Source organism: Salvelinus alpinus, chromosome 6 (assembly GCF_045679555.1).
Source record: "Salvelinus alpinus chromosome 6, SLU_Salpinus.1, whole genome shotgun sequence".
Taxonomy (NCBI): domain Eukaryota; kingdom Metazoa; phylum Chordata; class Actinopteri; order Salmoniformes; family Salmonidae; genus Salvelinus; species Salvelinus alpinus.
Genome location: NC_092091.1, coordinates 75,470,773 through 75,491,147, shown reverse-complemented (window position 1 = coordinate 75,491,147; position 20,375 = coordinate 75,470,773). Strand labels below are relative to the sequence as shown.

The following is a 20,375-nucleotide window of genomic DNA, read 5'->3' as shown; positions in this document are numbered from 1 at the left end:
AACCAGTGTAGCTTTAATTTGGTGTCTTTCATGTGTGATTTAATGAAAGTTTTATTTTATAGTAATTTTCATAGTAATCAATTTGAATATGGCGCTCTGCATTTTCTCAGGCTTTTTGCCAAGTGAGACAGTAGCGTCCCACCTAAACTCAGATTTTTGGATATAAATATGAACTTTACCGAACAAAACATACATGTATTGTGTAACATGAAGTCCTATGAGTGTCATCTGATGAAGATCATCAAAGGTTAGTGATTCATTTTATCTCTATTTCTGCTTTTTGTTACTGCTCTCTTTGGGTGGAAAATGGCTGTCTTTTCCTGTGACTTGGCTCATACTTAACATAATCGTTTGGTGTGCTTTCGTCGTAAAACCTTTTTGAAATCGGACACTTTGGCTGGATTTACAACAAGTGTACCTTTAAAATAGTGTAAAATACTTGTATGTTTGAGGAATTTAAATTATGGGATTTCTGTTGTTTTGAATTTGGCGCCCTGCAGTTTCACTGGCTTTTGACGAGATGGGACGCTACCGTCCCACATACCCTAGAGAAGATAATAGCAGTGGTTTGCGCTTTCAGTTTTGCACGAATGCTGCCATCAACCCGCGGTTTCTGGTTGGGGAAGGTTTTAATAGTTCCTGTGGGTAAAACATCACCGATGCACTTGCTAATAAACTCGCTCACAGAATCAGCGTATTCATCAATGTTATTATCCAACGTTATGCGGAACGTATCCTAGTCCACGTGATATAAGCAATCCTGAAGCGTGGAATCAGTTTGGTCGGACCAGCATTGAACAGACCTGAGCACGGGCGTTTCCTGTTTTAGTTTCTGTCCATAGGCTGGGAGCAACAAAATTAAGTCGTGGTCAGATTTTCCGAAAGGAGGACGGGGCAGAACTTTGTATGCGTCGCGGAAGTTAAAGTAACAATGGTTCAGGATTTTTTCTGCCCAGGTAGCACATTCGATATGCAGATAAAATTTAGGGAGTCTTGTTTTCAGATTAGCCTTGTTAAAACCTCTTAAGGCTAAGGGGGCAGTATTCAGAAGTTTGGATGACTTAGGTGCCCAAAGTAAACTGCCTGTTACTCAGGCCCAGAAGCTAGGATATGCATGGTATAGAAAACACTCTAAAGTTTCCAAAACTGTTAAAATAATGTCTGTGAGTATAACAGAACTGATTTGGCAGGCGAAACCCCAAGCACAATCCATCCAGGGATTTTTTTTTTAAGGTCATTGGATTTTCCAATGATTTTCTATGGGAAACCTGATTTATTAGGACCCAGATTGCAGTTCCTATGGCTTCCACTAGATGTCAACATTCTTTAGAAATTGTTTGATGCTTCTACAGCTGCACCATCGAGAGCATCCAGACTGGTTGCATCACTGCCTGGTATGGCAACTGCTCGACCTCCGACCACAAGGCACTACAGAGGGTAGTGTGTACGGCCCAGTACATCACTTTGAACAAGCTTCCTGCAATCCAGGACCTCTATACCAGGACGTGTCAGAGGAAGGCCCTAAAAAAATTGTCAAAGACTCCATCCACCCTAGTCATAGACTGTTCTCTCTGCTACAGCACGACAAGCAGTACCGGAGCGTCAAGTCTAGATTCAAGAGGCTTGTAAACAACTTCTACCCCCCAATCCATAAGACTCTTGAACATCTAATCAAATGGCTACCCATACAGCTTGCATTGCCCCCCCATCTCTTTTACACTGCTGCTACTCTCTGTTATTATCTATGCATAGTCACTTTAATAACTCTACCTACATCTACATATTACCTCGACTAACCAGTGCCCCCGCGCATTGACTCTGTACCGGTACCCCCTGTATTTAGCCTCGCTATTGTTATTTCACTGCTGCTATTTAATTATTAGTTACTTTTATTTCTTATTCTTATTTGTATTATTTAACTGCATTATTGGTTAGGGCTTGTAAGTAAGCATTTCACTCTAAGGTCTACACCTGTTGTATTCGGCGCATGTGACAAATAAAATTGTATTTAATTTGAGTGAGAGTGACAGTAAGAGAGAGAGAGAGAGAGAGAGAGAGAGAGAGAGAGAGAGAGAGAGAGAGAGAGAGAGAGAGAGAGAGAGACAGTCTGGACCAAAAACAAGAAAGTGGTAGAAGAGGGAGAAAGAGTTAAAAGGCAGGAATGAATCCCTCCCATCCCAGATGGCAGCCTACTTCCAATTTAGTGCATTACTTCTGACAAAGGCGTCCCGCGCTCCATCCCTGTCTCCCTCCCTAACTCCGTCCCTCCATAGCTTCCGCCCTCCATCCCTCCTTCCAATTTTATGACACCATCATAGCTGGAACTGCCCATTGATTTGAAGGATACATTTATTGAAATAAAATAATTTTATTAGTTATTATAATTATTGTTTTTATTTATAAAAAATATATACAGACATGCATTTTATTTTTTCTCATTAAAGAAGACAGACAGACAGGGAACAGCTTAATATGTATGTATTTAATATCTTCAACCCAACAATATCTACATTGTAACTTTCAAGCACAAGCACAATCACCATCTACCATTTCAAAAGAAAACATGTAAATGTTTGGAGCCAGTCTGTTTCTGAATTAGCCAGCGGAATGGTCTGTCTCTCTGCCAATAAATATTACGCTTAAGTTGAAACAGAAAGACACCAGGTCTATTTACAAACAAGTACATTATGGCCAGGATTCAGTACAAAATCATGCTATATCACGCTTGACCTTTCAAGGTAATTTCCAATTGAGCAGACATGTGCAGCATTTACCTTGAATGTCATCTCTGCGAACACCATTGCCTTTAATAGCTGCATTGTCTACTATTGTGATCGGATTTAATCCCGGCCTGTATATAAACATTTCAATGATACATGTGGACGATTTAGGAAGTTCTTGAGCTGGTTTACATTCACAGTATGTGGGTACATACAATGCAGACCCAATATTATCAAAACAAAACATGGGGAAATCAAACCATCACTTTCTACTGATTACATTGGAAATATATTAAAACATTATTACTTGGGAAACAAAATCAGTAATATAGAACATAAATACAATTATATATTGTACATTTTTAAAGCACTAATTGGTTGAAGAGATTTTGACTTTTGTCTTAGAGACCTCCGATACAAGGCAGCTTCCCCACCCTGTGGAGGTAGAGGAGGGGCTGCACAAATCCAGAGATTAAAACGATGCCATAAGAAATGGCCATGCCTGTAAAAAAGTTAATGTAGGGAATGTATTTATGAGTCAGAACCATCACTACCACTGGGAGTTGAGACACAGTAGCATACACCAGGATAATCAAAATGATCTTAAAGGCCTTCATCTTAATGCTGTTTGTCCCCTCCCTGTCCCCATCCCCCGGCCCTGGACGTTTCAGAGCCCAGAGAACTGAGAGGCAGCAGAATGACATCAGCATAAAATAGACCAGTGACTGGACAAGGCCAGAGTAGAATGACACTGGTGTAAGATTCTCAAACAAAGATAGACAGCAGGACCCAAGAACCATCAGCCAGACAACACTACAACACCCCACCCTGTATCTCAGGGGTTTGTACTTCAGGAAGACCACAGGGTGGACCACCGCCAGGTAGCGCTCTAAACAGATGCAGCACTGGAACAGGGGACGACCAGAGAAAATTAACCCAAAAGAAAATGCAGCAACTTTGTGGACAACATCAGACTGGACATATTTGTCAGACTGGAGTTCGGCTATGCGGACGGCATTAAAGAGACAGAAGAGGGTCTCAGACACGGTCAGGTTGAGAGCAAAGAACTCTGAGGCCATCGTCCCTCCAGCTCCGGTCAATATCAGCCACAGGATGTAGACATTGGTGGGGAGACCCAGGATGATGTTGATTGCATAGGAAGCCGTTAACATGGGGACAAAATGTGCCACTTGAACACCCTGTACACCCGGATCAATGAGGGAGATAGGAGGAGATGTGGATGAATCATTGACTGTAGATAAATTCATGTCAACGGTAATGTGTGAAAATTCTTGGACTGTAAGAAAGGAGACAAAGAGAGAGGTAGAGAGGGAGAGAGAGAGATAAAGCGACAGAGGGCGGGGGGGAGGGAAATAAAGAGAGATGGAGAGGGAGAGAGAGACGAGAAAGGGAGGGGGAGAGGAGGAAAGTTATACAAGCAACAGGATCATGCAAAGTATTTATCTTGCTATAATTGCAGACTTAACTAATCTTATATATGCACATATAATCATTCTGTACCCACGGCAATAGGATCTTAGATATTACTCTGTTGAAGCCTTTGTTTTACCCTGAATGAAAATTACATGTAAAACGCTGAGTACCATCAACTAGGTGTGCAGCCTTTTTAGAATCACAATGAAGCACTCAAAGAACCCGAGGAAGCTCATTAAGATAATATGTTACAATCTTTTGTTGATAAAAAATGCACTAGACATGATCACTTTGTAAACATGAAATATCATAGCGTGTCCATATATTTTCAAAATTGCCAATATTCAGATTAAAATATATACTTTTCTACATCTTGTGTTTTTGTTCAAAAGCTACATCAATCTATATCAATCAACATTTTAATTCAAATGAAAAATGATTTAACTCACCTGTAGCCTATTGATGCTGTGTCTCTGTCCTCTGAAGTGTGGTGTATTGTGTCTCTCACAGATGTTGGACCTGATAACCTGATACCAAATATTCACATCTCTACCCTTTCCTGCCTTGCCACAACTGAGTGTCCTGTCATCTCAATCTTGTATTGTAAACCACTGTGCATCCAAAATGGTACCCTAATCCCTATAAAGTGAACTATTTCTGACCAGAGGCCTATGGGCCCTGAACAAAATTAGTGTACTATACTATATAGTGTATAGGGTGCAATTTTAGACGTCGAGTAGAGCACAGATGAGCGGTGTCATATTGTAGGCAAATAAGTTGAAATGATTTGTTAAGCTTGTTTTAGTTTGCCCCTCCCTGCGGCTCGCAACAATCTTAGTTCCCCCTTGTCACAAGGGTAGTTATGGCTGATTTAAGATGAAATGGTCAACCCTGTTACTTTAATTGTAAACTTGTATACTTCTTTCTCTTAATTTAACCTCTGAAGATTGGAAAAAAAATGTTTTATAAACTTGAACATCTGATCTTTATGATGGAATGTTAAAAATTGTCATGTTTTGTCTTTGATCATCATGTCTTGTCCCTGTGCTTCCCTCTGCTGGTCTTATTAGGTTCTTTCCCTCTTTCTATCCCTCTCTCTCCTCCTCCCTCTCTCCCTCTCCCGCTCTCTCTCTCTATCGTTCCGTTCCTGCTCCCAGCTGTTTCTCATTCTCCTAACGACCTCATTTACTCTTTCACACCTGTCCCCTATTTTGCCCTCTGATTAGAGCCCCTATTTCTCCCTCTGTTTTCCGCTTCTGTCCTTGTCGGATTCTTGTTTGATGTTTGCTGTTCTGTGTCCTTGTTCCGCCCTGTCGTGTTTTTGCCTTCTTCAGATGCTGCGTGTGAGCAGGTGTCTATGTCAGCTACGGCCTGTGCCTTCCTGAAGCGACCTGCAGTCTGTGGTCGCGTCTCCAGTCGTTCCTCTCTACTGACGAGAGGATTTCAGTTTCCTGTTTTGGATTTACCTTTGATAATATCCAGGAGAATCATTGTTTGTTTAATACTGGAATAAAGACTCTGTTTCTATTATTTCGCTTTTGTGTCCTCATTCACCTGCATAACAGAAGAATCCGACCAAGAATGGACCCAGCGACTACGGATTCTCGCAACACTGCCGTCGAGATCCAGGGAGCAATGCTCGGCAGACACGAGCAGGAATTGTCTGCTGCTCGTCATGCCGTTGAGACCCTGGCCGCTCACGTCTCCGATCTCTCAGGACAGTTTCAGAGTCTTCGTCTCGTGCCACCAGCTACTTCCTGGTCTTCCGAGTCTCCGGAACCTAGGGTTAATAACCCACCATGTTACTCTGGGCAGCCCACTGAGTGTCGCTCCTTTCTCACCCAGTGTGATATTGTGTTCTCTCTCCAGCCCAACACATACTCAAGAGAGAGAGCTCGGATCGCTTACGTCATATCACTCCTTACTGGTCGGGCTCGGGAGTGGGGCACAGCTATCTGGGAGGCAAGGGCTGAGTGTTCTAACGTTTATCAGAACTTTAAAGAGGAGATGATACGGGTTTTTGATCGTTCAGTTTTTGGGAAGGAGGCTTCCAGAGCCCACGCCCATGTTCGCCTTAGATGGTAGTCTTCTCCCCAGTATCAGATGTGAGACACTACCTTTAACCCTCACAGTATCTGGTAACCACAGTGAGACCATTTCCTTTTTGATTTTTCGTTCACCTTTTACACCTGTTGTTTTGGGTCATCCCTGGCTAGTATGTCATAATCCTTCTATTAATTGGTCTAGTAATTCTATCCTATCCTGGAACGTTTCTTGTCATGTGAAGTATTTAATGTCTGCTATCCCTCCTGTTTCTTCTGTCCCCTCTACTCAGGAGGAACCTGGTGATTTGACAGGAGTGCCGGAGGAATATCATGATCTACGCACGGTCTTCAGTCGGTCCAGAGCCAACTCTCTTCCTCCTCACCGGTCGTATGATTGTTGTATTGATCTCCTTCCGGGGACCACTCCCCCTCGGGGTAGACTATACTCTCTGTCGGCTCCCGAACGTAAGGCTCTCGAGGATTATCTGTCTGTTTCTCTCGACGCCGGTACCGTGGTGCCTTCTTCCTCTCCCGCCGGAGCGGGGTTTTTCTTTGTTAAGAAGAAGGACGGTACTCTGCGCCCCTGCGTGGATTATCGAGGGCTGAATGACATAACGGTTAAGAATCGTTATCCGCTTCCCCTTATGTCGTCAGCCTTCGAGATTCTGCAGGGAGCCAGGTTCTTTACTAAGTTGGACCTTCGTAACGCTTACCATCTCGTACGCATCAGAGAGGGGGACGAGTGGAAAACGGCGTTTAACACTCCGTTAGGGCATTTTGAATACCGGGTTCTGCCGTTCGGTCTCGCTAATGCTCCAGCTGTCTTTCAGGCATTAGTTAATGATGTACTGAGAGACATGCTGAACATCTTTGTTTTCGTTTACCTTGACGATATCCTGATTTTTTCACCGTCACTCGAGATTCATGTTCAGCACGTTCGACGTGTACTCCAGCGCCTTTTAGAGAATTGTCTCTACGTGAAGGCTGAGAAGTGCGCCTTTCATGTCTCCTCTGTCACATTTCTCGGTTCTGTTATTTCCGCTGAAGGCATTCAGATGGATCCCGCTAAGGTCCAGGCTGTCAGCGATTGGCCCGTTCCTAAGTCACGTGTCGAGTTGCAGCGCTTTCTCGGTTTCGCTAATTTCTATCGGCGTTTCATTCGTAATTTCGGTCAAGTGGCTGCCCCTCTCACAGCTCTGACTTCTGTCAAGACTTGCTTTAAGTGGTCCGGTTCCGCCCAGGGAGCTTTTGATCTCCTCAAGAAGCGTTTTACATCCGCCCCTATCCTTGTTACTCCTGACGTCACTAAACAATTCATTGTCGAGGTTGACGCTTCAGAGGTGGGCGTGGGAGCCATTCTGTCCCAGCGCTTCCAGTCTGACGATAAGGTCCATCCTTGCGCTTACTTTTCTCATCGCCTGTCGCCATCGGAACGCAACTATGATGTGGGTAACCGCGAACTGCTCGCCATCCGCTTAGCCATAGGCGAATGGCGACAGTGGTTGGAGGGGGCGACCGTCCCTTTTGTCGTTTGGACTGACCATAAGAACCTTGAGTACATCCGTTCTGCCAAACGACTTAATGCACGTCAAGCTCGTTGGGCGTTGTTTTTCGCTCGTTTCGAGTTCGTGATTTCCTATCGCCCGGGAAATAAGAACACCAAGCCTGATGCCTTATCCCGTCTCTTTAGTTCTTCTGTGGCTTCTACCGACCCCGAGGGGATTCTCCCTGAAGGGCGTGTTGTCGGGTTGACTGTCTGGGGAATTGAGAGACAGGTAAAGCAAGCACTCACTCACACTGCGTCGCCGCGCGCTTGTCCTAGTAACCTTCTGTTCGTTCCTGTCTCTACTCGTCTGGCTGTTCTTCAGTGGGCTCATTCTGCCAAGTTAGCTGGCCACCCCGGCGTTCGGGGTACGCTTGCTTCTATTCGCCAGCGGTTTTGGTGGCCTACTCAGGAGCGGGACACGCGCCGTTTCGTGGCTGCTTGTTCGGACTGCGCGCAGACTAAGTCAGGTAACTCTCCTCCTGCCGGTCGTCTCAGACCGCTTCCCATTCCTTCGCGACCTTGGTCTCACATCGCCTTAGACTTTATTACCGGTCTGCCTTCGTCTGCGGGGAAGACTGTGATTCTTACGGTTATCGATAGGTTCTCTAAGGCGGCACATTTCATTCCCCTCGCTAAGCTTCCTTCCGCTAAGGAGACGGCACAAATCATCATTGAGAATGTGTTCAGAATTCATGGTCTCCCGTTAGACGCCGTTTCAGACAGAGGCCCGCAATTCACGTCACAGTTTTGGAGGGAGTTCTGTCGTTTGATTGGTGCTTCCGTCAGTCTCTCTTCCGGGTTTCATCCCCAGTCTAACGGTCAAGCAGAAAGGGCCAATCAGTCGATTGGTCGCATATTACGCAGCCTTTCGTTTCGAAACCCTGCGTCTTGGGCAGAACAGCTCCCCTGGGCTGAGTACGCTCACAACTCGCTTCCTTCGTCTGCTACCGGGCTATCTCCATTTCAGAGTAGTCTTGGGTACCAGCCTCCTCTGTTCTCGTCCCAGCTCGCCGAGTCCAGCGTTCCCTCCGCTCAGGCTTTTGTCCAACGTTGTGAGCGCACCTGGAGGAGGGTCAGGTCTGCACTTTGCCGTTACAGGGCGCAGACTGTGAGAGCCGCCAATAAACGTAGGATTAAGAGTCCTAGGTATTGTCGCGGTCAGAGAGTGTGGCTTTCCACTCGTAACCTTCCCCTTACGACAGCTTCTCGCAAGTTGACTCCGCGGTTCATTGGTCCGTTCCGTGTCTCTCAGGTCGTCAATCCTGTCGCTGTGCGACTGCTTCTTCCGCGACATCTTCGTCGCGTCCACCCTGTCTTCCATGTCTCTTGTGTCAAGCCTTTTCTTCGCGCCCCCGTTCGTCTTCCCTCCCCCCCCCCCCGTCCTTGTCGAGGGCGCACCTATTTACAAGGTACGGAAGATCATGGACATGCGTTCTCGGGGACGTGGTCACCAGTACTTAGTGGATTGGGAGGGTTACGGTCCTGAGGAGAGGAGTTGGGTTCCATCTCGGGACGTGCTGGACCGTTCGTTGATTGATGATTTCCTTCGTTGCCGCCAGGGTTCCTCCTCGAGTGCGCCAGGAGGCGCTCGGTGAGTGGGGGGGTACTGTCATGTTTTGTCTTTGATCATCATGTCTTGTCCCTGTGCTTCCCTCTGCTGGTCTTATTAGGTTCTTTCCCTCTTTCTATCCCTCTCTCTCCTCCTCCCTCTCTCCCTCTCCCGCTCTCTCTCTCTATCGTTCCGTTCCTGCTCCCAGCTGTTTCTCATTCTCCTAACGACCTCATTTACTCTTTCACACCTGTCCCCTATTTTGCCCTCTGATTAGAGCCCCTATTTCTCCCTCTGTTTTCCGCTTCTGTCCTTGTCGGATTCTTGTTTGATGTTTGCTGTTCTGTGTCCTTGTTCCGCCCTGTCGTGTTTTTGCCTTCTTCAGATGCTGCGTGTGAGCAGGTGTCTATGTCAGCTACGGCCTGTGCCTTCCTGAAGCGACCTGCAGTCTGTGGTCGCGTCTCCAGTCGTTCCTCTCTACTGACGAGAGGATTTCAGTTTCCTGTTTTGGATTTACCTTTGATAATATCCAGGAGAATCATTGTTTGTTTAATACTGGAATAAAGACTCTGTTTCTATTACGTCGCTTTTGGGTCCTCATTCACCTGCATAACAAAAATGAGGTAAAATCAACATTTGTTTAAAAAAAATTGCACTAACCAAAATTAAATATATTAATTAATCTTCCTCAGAAACACCTGATACAGGACAATGTCCTAGCCCTGTGCACAAACTGAGAGATCGCCAGAGGTGTGGACTCAAGTTCCATGACTTGGACTCGAGTCAGACTCGAGTAACAAATATGATGACTTGCAACTCGACTTTGACTTTAAGACCAGTGACTCGTGACTTAAACCTGTTACGGCTAGACGTTCCACTAGCGGAACATCTCGACAACATCCGGTGAAATTGCAGAGCGCGAAATTCAAATTACATTATTAGAAATATGTAACTTTCATAAAATCACAAGTGTAATAAATCAAAATAAAGCTTAACTTCTTGTTAATCCAGCCGCCGTGTCAGATTTCAAAAAGGCTTTACGGCGAAAGCAAACCATGCGATTATCTGAGGACAGCGCCCCATCATACAAATGCATGACAAACATATTTAAACCAGGGAGGTGTGACATGAAAGTCAGGAATAGCGATATAAAAAACACCTTACCTTTGATGATCTTCTTCTGTTGGCACTCCAAACGGTCTCAGTTACATCACAAATGGTCCTTTTGTTCGATAATGTCCTTCTTTATATCCATAAAAACTCAGTTTAGCTGGAGCGCTTCAGTCACTAATCCACTCAGTTTCCCTCCATCATAATGCATACAAAATGAATCCCAAACGTTAATAATAAATGTTTCCAAATAAGTCAAACAACATTTATAATCAAACCTTAGATATCATAATACGCAAATAAACTATACAATTTAAGACGGAGAATCGTTATTGTCTTTACCGTAGATAAACAAGAAAGAACGTGCTTTCCTCCACGTGCTTGGAAACGAATAAGGCCAAAATGTGAGCCACCTACAAAACTAGCATTTCTGGTTCATTTTTCCAAAAACCAGCCTGAAACTCTTTCTAAATACTGTTGACATCTTGTGGAAGCCGTAGGGACTGCAATTTGGGCGGACTTGGGCTTATAATTATAGTACTAGCCATTGAAAACAGTGGTAGGCTGAATTTTTTGGGGGGGATGGTTTGTCCTCGGGGTTTCGCCTGCCATATCAGTTCTGTTATACTCACAGACATAATTTTAACAGTTTTAGAAACTTTAGAGTGTTTTCTATCCAAATCTATTATATGCATATCCTTGCTTCTGGGCCTGAGTAGCAGGCAGTTTACTTTGGGCACGCTTTTCATTCGGACATGAAAATACTGCCCCCTAGCCCAAAGAGGTTTTAACTTGGACTTGAGCCCTTTGACTCGAACTGACTTGATATCCTCCCCAAACTGACTTGATATCCTCCCCAAGCCCAAATATTAAAAATGCTATTAAAAAAATGTTCTGCACATCAACTCTTCATTTAACAGATTATAGTTTGAATCGGACAGCAGCCAATCAAAATGTGCCAGCTGAGACAAAGTTGTGCGTGGCAGTGCAGAGGAGTGTCGGTGGGTGAATTCAGTCGGAGCCCATGGAAAGATGAGACCCAAAATGTTTAATTTTGGATATAAAGACTACTCTGTAGTCAACAAAAAACGGATTGCAACTTGCAAAACATGTGGGAAGAAAATTAGACAGAGACGCAACAACTTCCAACTTTGTTTGACATTTGAAGCAGCACAAAGAACGGTAAGTCGTGGCTAATATAGCCGACAGCTATATATAACTTTGCTTGTGACGCATGTAGGCTAACGTAACATTAAGTCAATGAGCCTCCATACAGTCAGTCAGTGCGGGAACGTGATCATTGCACCAAGAATGAGCTGCTAGGCAGTTGGTAGCCTAAATCCTGCCTGATGTTACTGCTGTTCCTAGAACCATAGACATACGTTAGCCTACTGTAACCACACACAGAGAGGGTGTGCGTGTTGTGTGTTAAGGTTGGACGATTGCGTACAAGCCTACATCGCCCGATAGTGCCCCATAGTGATCCTCGATAGTCGGTTGCTATGGGGGGGGGTCTTTCTCATGGCTACCCATGTATTTCCATGGAAATATAATGTTTATTTGGAAAGTAATAAATATATATATATTTTAAAGCATTCATGATTTGCGTAAATGTAATATGCTATCCATTACTCTTGTAAAAAATATGAAATGGTATTACATTTGGTGACGAGCACATTATGACTTGTTTAGGACTCGAAACTCAAAGTTTAGGACTTGAGACTTGACTCGGACTTGCCTGTCTTGAGTTGGGTCTTAACTTGGCACTTGAGTGCAAAGACTTGACACTTACTTGTGACTTGTAAAACAATGACTTGGTCCCACCTCTAGAGATCGCAATGAATCATTCCAGGCGACTACCTCATGAATCTGTTTGAGAGAATGCCAAGAGTGTGCAAAGCTGTGATCAAGGCAAAGGGTGGCTACTTTGAAGAAACTAAAATTCAAAATATATTTTGATTTGGCTAAAAAAATGTTGTTTACTACATAATTCCATATGTGTTATTTCATAGTTGAAAAGTCTTCACTATTATTCTACAATGTATAAAATAGTTAAAATAAAGAAAAACCCTTGAATGAGTAGGTTTGTCCAAACCTTTGACATGTACTGTATATATAACAATTTTATTTAACTTTTATTTAAGCAAGGAGTCATGCTGAGACTACGATCTCTTTTGCAGATGACACCTGCATGAACACATAACTAAACAATAATTACACTATTCATATCTATATACACATCAATGACACTATTCATATCTATATACACATCAATTACATAATCCACCCGTGGATTCAGGTGGTAGGACTACTGGACTACATCAAGCCTATTATCTAGCCTCTATTATCTCTTACAGACCTCTGATACAGGACAGTTTCTCAGCCCTGTGGAGGTAGAGGGGCTTCACCAATCCATTAATCACATTGATGGTGAAACAAATCCTTAAGGCTAACAAAAACAATCCAACATTCACATAACCTTTTTAAAGGTATAGTTACCTGATACGGAAGACAGTTCACCACCATAGACAACATGATAAGCAAAATGATCTCGAAAGCCCTCATCTTCATCTTCATGTTGTTTGTCCCCTCCCTCTCCCCTTCCCCCGGCCGGGACGTTTCAGAGCCCTGAGAATTGAACGGAGGCAGAATAGCTTCAACAAAAAGAACATCAAACTCAACCCAGTAAACATAAAATGTAAAAGTTATTTAACTTCCAAACATAAACAACAGACAGGACCCAAGCACCATCAGCCAGAAAACACCACAACACCCACCCTGTATCTCAGAGGTTTGTACTTCAAGTAGACCACATGATGGACCACCGCCAGGTAGCGCTCTAAACAGATACAACACTAGAACAGAGGACAGCCTGTCATTAGAAAACCATAAGAAAATACCATGATGTACAAGACAATGATTATGGGGTGGTTTAGCCAGACAAAATACAAAATAGAAAACAGAAGAGGATCTCAGAAACAGACAGGTTGAGAGCGAATAACTCTGAAGTCATTGTCCCTCCCGCTCCGGTCAGTATCAGCCACAGGACGTAGATATTGGTGGGGAGAACCAGGATAAAGTTGATTGCATAGGAAGCAGTGCTGAATGATTGGTCTTGGGACAAATAGGCAGCAAATGGATATACAGGCAGGGAAGAGTTTGCAACTGAAGTTGAGTTTTTCATACCTTCACTTGGTGCAGTTCTGATGTGTTATGGAAGCTGAGAGAGAGAGAGGAAGAGAGAGAGAGAAACAGAGAAAAACAGAGAGAGAGAGTTTGACAGATGGAGTTCTTCTCTCTACTGGAAGTCTGTGTCTGTTAAAATAACTTGTTCATTTAAGTGCTGGTTCATTTACAACAGATACAACATAACACGGTCAAAACATATGGAATGGAGGAGGTACTTCCAAACCTTATTCAACAATTTCCATTTGGTGAGTCCTGAACTCAAGCCTGGTCTATTGGGCCCAGTTTGTACACATGTGAGTCACAAACAGGTGCAGCAGGTCATTACACCCATGCAAATGATTGTGTTTGTCAGGACCTAATGGCCATACACAGTCTATGATTGATTCAGGAGGTTTTGTTTGTGACTGCATCTAGGGACAGGAGACTTACTAGCATTGTGACGTGGCCGTAAAAAACACAACAAAAACAGACATAGTTTAGGAAGTGTATATTCAACCAGGTAGATCCAAAGTTAAGGATTAGGCACATGGATTGAAATTATTTAAATTTAGGGCTAAGGTTAGGACTTACAGTGATGGGTGTAGCATGAGGGATTAGCTTTCGGGCTAAAGTTAGGTTTGGGTTTATGGTTAGTGTAAGGGTTAAGGTAAGGTTTAGGGAGATTGGTGTAACGTAAGGGGTTAACTTTAGGGCTAAGGTTAGGGTTAGTTTGGGATTTAAGGTTAGTTGAAGGGTTAAGGTTAAAAATATGACAGTCATATACAGTATATTCGCTACCTATAGTTTTGTTATCTCTTCATTCCACATACTGTTAAGCTGTGTACAGTACACATGGGTATTTTTCTTGTTGTTCTTTATCTTGGGCGCTTAATGGGACAGTGTAAGATTCTGGCCATTGAGCACTTTATTTAAACCAGAGTCATATGAATGCATGAATACCCGTTTTATGTCTCTACCTCCAGGAAGGAGGAAATTACAGGTAGCTTCTAGTGTTATCCGTTCCTTTAGAGCTCCGATCATTTTGCTAACACTAGTTAGCATTGGCTCACAAAACTACCTTTAACTTCCTTCATAGTGGTTGCAGAGACATAAAAACGGTATCCAGGAGTTCGAATGACTCTGGGAAAGAAGAACAATGTCACAATATCCCTTTAAATATTCATTAACATATACAAAGGAGCGACCCATAGATCTATAATAGAGAAGGGTCTAGCCATTTAAGTTATTGTTGTGAGATGGGTGGACCGGTGGCCATCTTGAGTGTACCCAATTCTATTTCTATTGTTGTGCCACCTCTCCCTCACTGCCCCCTGAGGCAGCAGGGTAGTTTCCCACTCCTGTGGAGGTAGAAGAGGAGCTGTACCATCCCACAGAACACCAGGAGTAACATGTTGAGGGCATGGAGCAGGCAGAACACTTCAGCTCTGATGCAGTCTTACAGCAGCTAAATGACCACGGTCGGACGGATGTTGATCAACATCGTCACCAGGACGACCGAGACGATTGTGAACGCTCCCTTCTTTATTGCGTTCTTCCCTTCTTTCTCCCTCTCCCCTACTCTTCTCTCCATCTCTCCCTGGCCCAGTTTTTTGCGCTTCAGAACACAGAGGACGGGGAGGCTGCATAAGAGCAGGATGTAGGTGAGGAAGCAGTGGATGGGAAACAGCCGTCCCTGTGAACGTCGACGTGACCCCCAGGCCCCAGCTTTCTACAATTTATAAAACCTGTTTTCGCTCTGTCATTATGGGGTATTGTGTGTAGATTGACGAGGAAAAGGTTTTATTTAATCCATTTTAGAAAAAGGCTGTAACGTAACAAAATGTGGAAAATGTCACGGGGTCTGTATACTTTCCGAATGTACTGTAAGGTGCCATTTTCTACGCAGACCAGAGCACTGACAAGAGGAGGGTCTGCCCCCTGCCTGCCTTCCTGACATGCAAATAGCCTGCCTACTCTGATTGGATCCAAACCCATCTAAGAGACCAAAGTGTGTAAGCAAAGGGCACTAATTGTTTTTGTTTTGACATTTTCTGACCTTATTATTGTCGTATTTTCTCTGCTCTATAAAACTAAAAAACAGCTCCTTGAGAAGTTATGCACACATTAAATATGCAAGATACAAAATATGCTTGTTTTTTCAGTAAACATGAAATACACTTTTTTACCCATGTATAATTATGCCATTTACCAACGCTTGTATCGGAAGCGACTCACAGTCATGCGTGCTGTCAGACAAAGTGTAACGGCAGATTTCCTCCACTTCGTCAGAAGAGGAGGTGTAGGGATCGGACCAAGACGCAGAGTGGAAAGTGGTCATTATTTAATGAACGAAAACTGAACACTTACAAATACAAAAACAACAAACGTGACCAAATCGAAAATAGTCCCGTGTGGCACGAACACTGACACGAGATACAAACACCCACAACCACACACGTGAACCCCGGCTGCCTAAGTATGATTCTCAATCAGGGACAACGATTGACAGCTGCCTCTGATTGAGAATCATACCAGGCCGAACACACAAAACCCCAACATAGAAAACAACACATAGACAACCCACCCAACTCACGCCCTGACCATACTAAATAAATACAAAACAAGAGAAAACAGGTCAGGAACGTGACACAAAGTATGTCTTATTGTCCCATCTCACGACTAGATACAGACACAAAGGTCAAAGCTGAAGCAAGAAGATTGATACGGAATCTTCCCAGATAAGAGGGATTTTACAGTTCACTGTTGTTAACCAGAACACTTTGGACCCTGGACAAAAGTAGTGCATTAAATAGGGAATAGGGTGCCATGCAGGACACATGCAAGGTCATCCTTGCTCCAAATGTGTTCTGATTAGACAGTCAAAGTGGCTGAGCTACAAGGAGAAACAAACATGACCAGTGGCTCAGGCAGCTGATGCAAATGACTGGAGCTTTGATGTAAAACTCTGTGTCAGAGGTCAAGAGATCATTTAGTTAAATGAAGACTTTGAGAATCTTCTTGTTATGAAAAGCGCGATATGGATTAAATGTATTGTTATTAAATGTTGGTTATTCCATTATATACAATCAATACATGTATTATTATTTGTATTTTTTATATTGACTGAGAATTCTCTTTTACTGAAATCAACTGATGCAGTGAAGCAGTGAGTCATTGAAATACATAGATTTTAAAGAGCTTCTGTATATAAAAAATGTTAACAGGAAGTTAGCCGTTTTAGCACAGTGGCTAGCTGTGCTATGGCTGGGGGGAAGCTAATGGTTCATGCCTGAGTTGAACATGGAAATCAGTACATTTCCATTGTTGCGCATGGAGGCCGAGGGGAAACCACACTGCTGAATTAACAGTATTCAAATCAGAAGGATGCTGCATAAGTAGGTAAACATAAGGGTAAAAGTTAACAGTTGAATTGTTCTGCTTTTAAATGATCAAACACTGGCTTCAATTACAAAAAGTAGACATAGATTGAAAAAAAAATACTTTATGTTCACTGGTTTATATTTTAATTTCTCTCTCGGGTCACCTCTTCCATATCATGGGAAAAGATCTATCTAAAAGAGACAGAAAAATAGAGAGAGGGAGGGGAGAGAGAAGAGAGAGGGAGGGGGAAGAGAGGAGAGAGGGAGGGGAGAGAGAGAAGAGAGAGGGAGGGGAAGAGAGGAGAGAGGGAGGGGAGAGAGAGAAGAGAGAGGGAGGGGGAAGAGAGGAGAGAGGAAGTGATGGAAGGAAGGAGGGGGAAGAGAAGAGAAAGGGAGTGGAAAGAGAGGAGAGAGGGAGGAGGAGAGGAGGATTGTTATAAAAGCAACAGATCATGCAAAGTATTTCTGGACCCATCTGCAAAAAAAACACAAAAAAACAAGGGAGTGGGAAATTAGGGGGAAAGAGTTAAAAGACAGGAATGAATCAGTCAGTCAGGGGTTGGTACGCAGTCAGTCAGCAAGTCAATATTTAACTCTTCAGCTCGTATTTCTTCGCTTTCCACTTCTCCAGGGATTTCTGCAGAAGAAAAAAAATACAAACAAACTATCTCATTAGCATCTTTCTAACTTTTCAATTCAGGAAGCAAACAAAAATTCCTAATTGGTTTACTAATTGAATTTCCCATTTGAATTGGAATCTGCCCCACCTCTGATTGTCAAATGGTTCTTGCTGATTGGTTGTTAATTGTCCATGTTGCGGCTGATTGGTTGTTTGGGGTTCTCACCTCAAGGTTCTGATGGTGTTTGAGGATCCTGCAGTGGTTCTTCTTGGCCTCTTCAGAAGCCTGACTTGGGGACCAGAAACTCCATGCCTGATAGTGATCAAACAGACCAGAAACAAAACCAACTTTAAATATACAAATTCTCTGAACCTTTGGAAACTGTCCAACTAATGTAGGATTCAGATTGTCAACCAATCATGTGTTTCTACAACCGCTCAAAGATCACCTTTTGGTGCCACCATGCCACTCCTTGCCATGTTTGGAGTGATGAAGAGTAGCAAGGAGTTGAATAAGAGCTCAAACAGACTGGTAGCCAGGCTAACATTAGCTTGCTACCACAATAGATTTACATACCATGGCTGAGTTTTCCTCTCTCACAGTTGAACATCTAACCATGTAGTGGTTTCCATAGCTGCCACTGTATACCACCTAGCCATCTAGTGGTTACCATAGTTACCAATGTTTAATATCTAGCCATCTAGTGGTTACCATAGCTACCACTTTTTTAACATCTAGCGATCTAGTGTTTACTATATCTACCGCTGTTTAACATCTAGCCATCTAATGGTTACCGTAGCTACAACAGTCTTCACCCCATTACCCAACTCTGCATCTAAGAGGCTGCTGCCCTATGTACATAGACATGGACTCACTGGTCACTTTCATAATGTTTACTTATCGTTTAACTCATTTCATATGTGTATATGACCAATAACATTTGATATGATTTTGATCTAGCCATCTAGTGGTTACCATATCTACCACAGTTTAACATCTATCCATCTAGTGGTTACCATATAAACAACTTATCTAGATACAGTTGGTTATCTGACCTCACCACAACCACTCATCTACAAAGACCACATCCACTAATCTATATAAACCAGGTAAAAATGAATTTACCACATATCAACAAAAGGCAGGTGGCCATCTCAACCACTACTATGCATATGCAGTGGCTGGCTACCATGTCACAAGTACTATTCTACCTAAGAGCTGCCTTGCTTGTTGTCTTTTTCCTCCTGTGGCAAGGCAGAGGCTAGTTACCTCAGAATAAAGGGTACATCAGGGTTGTGTTCATTAGGCACCACATGGAAGTGAAAGAACTGAATGAGAGAGCGACTACCTGGACTTGTCCTATAAGAAACACTCATTAGTTTTCCATTTAAAAACGTTTTGTTATTCAAATCAAATCAAATTGTATTGGTCACATACACACGTTTAGCAGATTATTGTGGTTGCAGCGAAATGCTTGTGTTTCAAACAGTGTAGGAAGTCCAGGACCCAGTTGCACAGGGCAGGGTTCAGACCCAGGGCCCCAAGCTTAATGATGAACTCGGAGGGTATTATGGTGTTATGGGAATAACTGTTCTGTTTGTATTCGGCCATATTCCCAGTCACCTTGCCATGCTTAACCATGTCATTGGTAAAGGATTTCAGTTTTGCGTAAATGCTGCCATCTATCCACGGTTTCTGAATTGGGTAGGTTTTATTAGTCACAGTGGGTACAACATCTCCTATACATTTCCTGATAAACTCAGTCACTGTATCTGTGTATTTGTCAATATTATTGTCAGAGGCTACCTGGAACATATCCCAGTCTGCGTGATCAAAGCAATCTTGAAGCATGGATTCCAATAGGTCAGACCGGAGTTGAGTAGTCCGTAGCATGGGTACATTCTGTTTGAGTTTCTGCCCATAGGAAGGGAGGAGCAAAATGGAATTGTGATCCGATTTCCCGAACGGAGGGCGTGGCAGGGCCTTGTAGGCATTTCAAAAAATAATATACTCAGAAGCGGTGGGTGGTATGCGCGCCTCCTGAGTTGGACTAGAAGACCACTCTGAATACCTCTTCTCCGCCGGCGGTGTTTTGGATCAGCCTCTGGAATCAGTTAAAATTCCCTTGGAGGTACGAACAAAGGATTCAATTCGGCAAAGTCGTATTCCTTGTGGTAATTCTGGTAATAATGGTGTGTTACCTCCACTCTGATATCCAAAAGTTCTTTCCGGTAGTATGTAATATCACAAACAAATTTCTATGTTGGGTTCTGTGGCCTAGTCTCCTCCCTGACCTCCGGGCTGGTCTGTGTTGGGTTCTGTGGCCTAGTCTCCTCCCTGACCTCCGGGCTGGTCTGTGTTGGGTTCTGTGGCCTAGTCTCCTCCCTGACCTCCGGGCTGGTCTGTGTTGGGTTCTGTGGCCTAGTCTCCTCCCTGACCTCCGGGCTGGTCTGTGTTGGGTTCTGTGGCCTAGTCTCCTCCCTGACCTCCGGGCTGGTCTGTGTTGAGTTCTGTGGCCTAGTCTCCTCCCTAACCTCCGGGCTGGTCTGTGTCCGGTTCTGTGGCCTAGTCTCCTCCCTGACCTCCGGGCTGGTCTATGTTGGGTTCTGTGGTCTAGTCTCCTCCCTGACCTCCGGTCTGGTCTGTGTTGGGTTCTGTGGCCTAGTCTCCTCCCTGACCTCCGGGCTGGTCTGTGTTGGGTTCTGTGGCCTACTCTCCTCCCTGACCTCCGGGCTGGTCTGTGTTGGGTTCTTTGTCCTACTCTCCTCCCTGACCTCCGGGCTGGTCTGTGTTGGGTTCTGTG

The 20,375-nt window shown here is 43.8% G+C and overlaps 1 protein-coding gene across 1 annotated transcript in view; it reads right to left on the bottom strand.

Moving 5' to 3' along the window:
* LOC139579757 (zinc finger protein 638-like) overlaps positions 1-20,375 on the bottom strand; it is a 176,771-nt gene that overhangs the window by 51,662 nt on the left and 104,734 nt on the right. The window lies entirely within an intron of this gene.